General features: G+C 33.6%; 1 long non-coding RNA gene across 1 annotated transcript; it reads right to left on the bottom strand.

Moving 5' to 3' along the window:
* Positions 1–5,822: 5,822 nt before the first annotated feature.
* Positions 5,823–7,397, bottom strand: LOC134273631 (uncharacterized). The gene is made up of 2 exons (XR_009993460.1): positions 7,102–7,397; positions 5,823–6,104 (listed from the first exon to the last, which is right to left on the bottom strand). It is a non-coding gene; the product is annotated as an uncharacterized LOC134273631 (long non-coding RNA).

Raw genomic sequence — 7,397 nt, 5'->3', positions numbered from 1 at the left:
AGTTTTATACGTGTACGTTTATTTTAGTAGCAGTTCTTTACATGAATTTCACTTATCAACGTAGCCTTTTTCCTTCATCAAAATTTAAAAGGTGGGTTCATGGCCGTAGGAACTGGGAAAGGGGTACGGATCGAGGGGGAGGGGGGCGTGCTCCCTTATTTTGCCTATATATAGTATACTGTAGAAAGCATACAGTATCCTACAGAAACAAGAAGCAATATTTTATACTATAGAAGCGGCATTGCTACTATATGCTCGTGCCTTCTCAATTAAAACGTCTGATGACCTTTTTTTTATATATACATGTATTTGGCTGTGCCCCCTCCCCCCGCCTCCAAACTGAAATTGCTCAATTCCTACTGGGCTGGGTTAATACTACATCTGTAAATGACATTAAATATCTTCCTCGTAGAAATCAATATTCAATAAAACCATATAGCGGGAGTAATAATTTTTTTTTTTTATATTGAAATGAGAAAAATTTGATTGAATTTAATATTTAGAAGCTGGTATAACAATTAAGTAATGGAACTCCGAAGAATCCATTAGGGGGCTTTAATTACATCGAAACATCGTTAAAAAAACCCAAATTAAGTATAAATTTACAAAAACGTGTTGAGACAATATTCGAGGAATAAATGAGTTGTTTACAATAAAAAGGCTCGACAACGAACGCCTGGAATAATTTATTGCAGAAAATTGATAACCAAACTGTAAGCATGTGATTAAATACCTGCTTTTTACTTTTTAGGAGAATTTAAGGAGACACCTTGAAGCAAAGAAGATGTGTTTTTGAAACACTGATGCCCCAGTATGGTAACATAGCGACGATTAAACTTTTCTTTAATGCAAATTAAATACATTGGTACTCAAAGTAGGGTCTTCTCACAAGAAATACAATTGTGAATTTCAAATATGAAAGCCCTAGCGCCATCTGTTCAAAAGTTATGGCCAAGTATAAGTAATTGAAAGGTAGGTCAAACTCCAAGGTCAAAGTTGTTGCTTTCTTAAGAAAGGTCTTTTCACAAGGATTATATATATGAAGTACGAAAGTCCTTGCTCCAACCGTTCAAAAGTTATGGCCAAGGTTAAAGTTTTTAAGATTTAGGTCAAACTCAAAGATCAAGGTCAAAGGGTCAAAGTTTTTAATATTAATGAAAGGTCTTATCACAAGGATTAAATATGTGAAGTATGAAAGCCATAGCCCTAACAATTCAAAAGTTATGGTCAAGGTTTGTTATTTTTAAGGGTGAAACGTTTACTGAATTTTGTAAACGTTTAAACGGATAGCAGTAAACGAAACGGTACCGTTTAAACGGGAGATATTTTATGTTGGATTTTTATGGCTACTTACTATGAAACTCGAATTTAATAATCAATTCTTTCTCTATAATATAAGTTATTTCAATTCCATTGTTTGTCATTATGATGTAAGAATTTTAGGCGCATTAAACTCATTCACTTTCTACATCGTCACCCAACTGTATTGGTTTCTTTTGCTACATACCGGACATAGAAAAAGAATTGTAAAGAATTTTTAAAGAATTAGATGGATCTTTTAATCTCGAAAAAAGTAAAACAAGACCTGCTGACTGTATCGAAACACTTTTCAAAGACCTGTGACAATGTATTATATTTATTTAATCAAAATATATCAAGTTTTATATTTCAAGTGTCATAAAACATCGCTAGTATTCGCAACTCGGAAATCGGAATTAAATATGTTAGACCGTATCGGGTTTTAAATATTTTTATTCAATATGTTTCCGGTATAGATTTATCAAATGGTCAAAGATGGTGTTTCTTTTGTAAATTATGAAATGAAACAATTTGTTTGTGTAAAACTTTATTTCTGACAGACATTGATAATGACCTTCGTGTAAACGTTTACTCAATCTGTAAACGTTTAGAGCATATAATCGAAACGTCGCCGTTTACACGTGTAATCGTTTCGCCCTTAGTTATTTTAATGTAGTTCAAACTCCACGGTCAAGGTTCTTGGAAACCAATGAAAGTCTTCTCACAAGGATTACATATGAGAAGTATGAAAGCCCTAGGCCTTACCGTTCAAAAGTTATGGCCAAGGTTAAAGTTTTTTCATAGGTACGAAAATCCTCTAGGTTTAGTTCACAGTTGTTGGTATCCAGGTTAAGGTCACAGTTGTTGGTATCCTACCATTTTTAAACTGGGTCCGGGGCCGGCAGAATTGGGAAAATTGACGCGAAATATGGTCAAATTGGGAAAATTTTAAAAAGGTCAAATTTTCTTATTTCTCCAGATAAATGAAAATGAATGGGGCAAAAGCTCTTATTTCCTATCTAGCTTGTAACACGAGCTTTGATTGGTTACAAAGTCGGGTGTAAATATCCGTGCACCCGACTTGAGCCGGGTGTAAATAAAACGTGACGTCACAATGCATACATTCTCAGTACGTAGTTATCTAATCAATAGATTGAGACACACTCTGATGTTTACAAAGCTTTTTTTATTGGTACAAAGGAAATAAATTCGTTATCCAGGTTCAATCAAGGGTGCACGGGGATTTACCCCGGGTTTTATTCCATACACCCTGAGGCCGCAGGCCGAAGGGTGTATGGAATAAAACCCGGGGTAAATCCCCGTACTCCCTTGATTGAACCTGGATAACTAATAATGTCTGTGTTAAAACAGAATGAACAACTGTAGATAGATATACAGAGTTATTGATAAATTATTGGATGATAAAAAAAATGTTTTATATGCCTAATTAATTCTATGACAAACTGATGTAAAAAAAAAAATTAAGTTGACATAATATTTTTCAATTGGGTAATGAAAACTTCCAAGGAAAACTAGAGGTACTGTAAGCGATGAGCTTACTAAATGATACCCCCCGCCTCCCATATGGTTATAACTGGTGAAAAAGTCCATGTTTTCCTGTGGCCGGGAAACCCAAAATATGTGTCGGATCAAAAAGTAAAATAGGAGGTGCACAATGGCAATATGTAATAAAGATTCTGTGAAAGTTTCATCAAATTTCATTCAGTGGTATGAGAGGAGTTACGGATAAGAGATGGGTACCCCAAAGCGTAACAGACGGACGGACAGACAGACGGACGGACGTACAGACGGACGGACGGACGGAATTAACGATTACTATATACCCTCCCGCTTTTCAAGCGGGGGGTATAATAAACTAGAGGTACTGTGAGCAATGAGCTCACTAAATGATACCCCCGCCTCCAATATGAATATAATGGCAGTGTCCATGTTTTGCTCTGGAAAATCAAAAATATACGTCAGATCAAAAAGTAAAATAGGAGGTGCACAATGGCAATATGTAATAAACAATATGTGAAAGTTTCATTAAATTTCCTTCAGTTGTATGAGAGGAGTTGCGGATAAGAGATGGGTACCCCAAAGCGTAACAGACGGACGGATGGACGGAAATACCGATTACTATATACCCTCCCTTTTTTCAAGCGGGGGGTATAAATATTTAGATTTATTCATGACTGCATGATGTGAAGAAAAAAGTTTCAGAGGAAATAATATTTTTTATTTGGATAATGGAAAATATTAATAAAAATTAAAATATTAATAAAAATTAAAATATTAATAAAAATTAAAATATTAATAAAATTATTATTATTTTAATTATTATACCAATCATTGTGAGCATATTTTTTTTAAAATGGATAATAAAAATTACAGGGAGAGAAAAAATTGACAAATGTATAATTTTATTTACTTTACATTCATGACTGGAGTTAAAAAAACAAAATTAAAAAAAACCAATTGTGGAAATAATATTTTGGGAATAAGTTGTTTTCCAGTGATTTTATTATGTATAGTAACAAAAAGTAATGAAAATATTTCTCAGAATAGGCCTATTTTAATGAGAAAGTAAAAAAAAGTTGGATGAAAGATTTTGAGCGTTTAGGCAAATTAGTCTAACCCTTGCTATTTTTAGATAATACAAGAACTGCACATTGACAACTTTTGTGATAACTGCAATCCTTTTTTTTATTTTCTCTATAGGATTTAGGTAACTTTAATGACTCAAAAAGTCAAAAGTGATTAAATAACTAATCACTAAACATAGTTGGTGATTTACCAGATGTGTTGCATCACTTATTTTTATAGCTCAATGATACGATCAGTGTTGATCATGTCGTGATTTATTGACGTCTTGCAAGGAAACAATTCAAACAAATATTTTATTTCTTTCTGAACTCTCAATTTTTTTTCTCATGGATACATAATTGGGAAAAAAAGATTCAAAATTGGGAAAATATGGCTGAATTTTTGATTGGGAATGGGTCCGTTAAACGGACCCAAAAACAAGCCAGGAAAACCCATGAATGTGAAGTATGAAAGTCGTAATATCTACCATTCAAAATTTATAGTCCCAGTAGTATCCAAAGAAAGGTATTGTCACAAAGAATACACATGTGAAATATGAATGTCATAGCTCAACTAAATCAAAAGTTATGGGCAAAGTTAAAGTTTTTGCGTATGTCCGCAAAAACTCTAACCTTGTCCATAACTTTTGACTGGGTGGGACTATGGCTTCATATATCTCACAGGTGTATTTCTTGTACCAAGACCTTCTTTGGGTACCATCAAATTTGACTTCTTGACCTTGGAGTTTAACACACTTTTACTCCAAAATTCCAAACTTTTACTTTGGCTATAACATTTGAACTGTTGGCGCTAGGACTTTCAAACTTTACATATGTATTATTTGTGACAGGGCCTTTCATTGGATACCTTTGATCTTTTAACCTTGGAGTTTGACCTACTTTTACAAAACTTTAACCTTGGCAATAACTTTTGAATGTCAGGGGAAGGGCTTTCGTACTTCCCATACGTAATCTTTGTGACAAGGCCTTTCTTTAGAAGACAATAACCTTGACCATTTGACCCCGGAGTTTGACCTACATTAAACAATGTTATCCTAGGCCATAACTTTTGAACAGGTGGTGCTAGGGCTTTTATCCTCCGCTTTCACGAAAGCGAGGAGACATTAAATCTCATTCGTCTGTCCGTCCGTCACAAAAACTTTAACCTCGGCAATAGTTTGACCTACCTTTCCAAAACTTATCCCTGGTCATAATTTTTGAACAGGTGGTGCTAGGGCTTTCATACTGCACAATCGTATTTCTTGTGAGAAGACTCTACCTTGGATACCAATTTTATTTAATTTGCATTTAAGAAAAGTTTAACCTTCACTATGTTGCCATACGGGAGCATCAGTGTATCACAAACACATTTTGTTCCTTATAACTTTTGACTGAGAAGAGATAGAGTTTTCTTTTTTTTTTTGGTATGTGCATTACCTGTGACAAGATATTTCCGAGCATGCTATGAATTCTGGCCCCTTGACCTTCATGATTGACCTAATTGTTAAATGAAATCAACTTCGGTGATAATTTCTAAATGACATATGCTAGGGCGTTCATATTTGACAAAATATGCCATAAAAAATGACATCTCACCCACAAAGACATCGAAAGCGGGACCACAATTCTTTGAATTTGCTTGTATATTTTACATTTGTATTTCTTGTGAGAAGGCCTTACTTTGGGTAACATCAAGTTTGATTTGCATTTGAGAAAATTTAACAGTTGCTATGTTGCCATACGGGGCATCAGTGTTTCACAAACACATCTTGTTTATCTCCGTAAATAGCGTCAAAACTCTGCTCGCCCAGTGGAAAAGTCTAACCCAACCATGAAACAGCATTTTTAATCATGGAGACACTTAAATATATCATTTATTTTGTAGAGTCATTTAGAGCTTGGTTGGTTGTATGGACAAATAAAACAAAACTCAGCACCGTCATGTTTTAATTTATTTAAATTTATCATAAAGTGGTTCAAGACCAATATATACTATGTTAACATGTGTTTCTTATGTATTATTCCTACTGATTCTTTTTAGAGCCCACAAAATAGAATACAATGTATAGCCTTATACATTTTTTTTAGTTTAAGTTTAATTGCAAATTTTGTCAGCTAAGGTTGATCCAGCAGGTCCAGTGAAAATGCCCAGCCACGGTCCAACTAAGGAAGCCGCAACAAAGGTAGTTCCTCCAACAAGGAATTGACACACATAGCCAGCTGTTAAAAGGAAACACGATTAAGGTTCATTGATACTCTGATAAGAGAGATAACTCTTAATAACATAATTGTCTATTATTCCTTTCTAAATCTGCCAAGTTGAAGTGTCTTTTTGTCCAGTTTTGCTCCGCAAGCTATGCTATAATTGTTTGTATTTTACTTATAAAATACATCTCTTTTGGAAAATCATTAAGAATCAAGCAACATTTTATACGAGTGACCAAAGCTTATGAACCTTAACAAAGTGTTGTTTTTTAATCGCCATTATAATTACATGTACTAATATTTGCCAAAAAAAAAAAACAAACAAACAAACAAACAAAAAAAAACGAGATGTTTGTAAAACACTTATGCCCCCCCCCCTCCCCCAAATAATAAAAGGGCATAATTCCGTCAAAAATAGGTCGATCGTTACCAAAAACAGACCTTGACCTAGATATTCTATGTTTTACCTGTATACCAAATTCCATTTCAATATGTGCAATCTCTGCTAAGAAAATGAATGGAAACTAATGGCAGACCGACAGACAGCAGCAAAGCAATATAAGCCCTCCTTTCTTCAAAGGGGGTATAAAAATAAGGGAAAGAAATCCCCCCTTCGAAGTAATAATAATAAAATCAAATTTTTTTTTTATAAAATGTTTTTTTATCTGATCTTCAAAAATATTCAAATGGAGAATGACGGATTTAACATGCATGTTTATTTGTATTTAATAATAATGATAATGGCTATCTCTGACTCTTTCAACAATATGTTTACATGTATATACAGTCTTATGTGCCAAATTTATGATGGATACATTAGTAAAGATATACCCCCTGTTTTTATTTTTATAATTGTAGGAAATTGTCCTTGACCTGTATGATATTGGAATTGACCTAATAATTTTTGCTAACTAAATTTTTAATAAATAGAACAGAGAGTCAAAGTGCCAAAGTATTTATAAAAAAGATTCATTTTGCAAAAAAGAAATTTGTTAAGATAAAATGTGCTTACCTTCCGTGAATGAAAACTCCACAAGCACAAGGAACAACATCACCAGCAATATTCTAGCCAAAGATTTCATGTTTTTACCTGAAGAAAATACTACAGTACGAGTTTTTTTTTTCCAATTATCAATCTTTTAAAGCTAATTAAATGTATGTATAATATAGTGTGACATGCCAACTGATAGCTTTACCCCGGCAGAGCTTTTATACCCGGTATTATAGCTTCCTTAGGACAACGTGTTATATTCTGATTGAACACTATTTTGGATAACATATTTGCTGGCGATTTTAATATACATGTAC

Source organism: Saccostrea cucullata, unplaced genomic scaffold, assembly GCF_032062105.1.
Source record: "Saccostrea cucullata isolate Sc308-1 unplaced genomic scaffold, CSIRO_AGI_Scuc_v1 ctg211, whole genome shotgun sequence".
NCBI lineage: Eukaryota > Metazoa > Mollusca > Bivalvia > Ostreida > Ostreidae > Saccostrea > Saccostrea cuccullata.
Note: the sequence above shows the minus strand (reverse complement) of the source record. Positions and strands in the feature narration are given on the sequence as shown.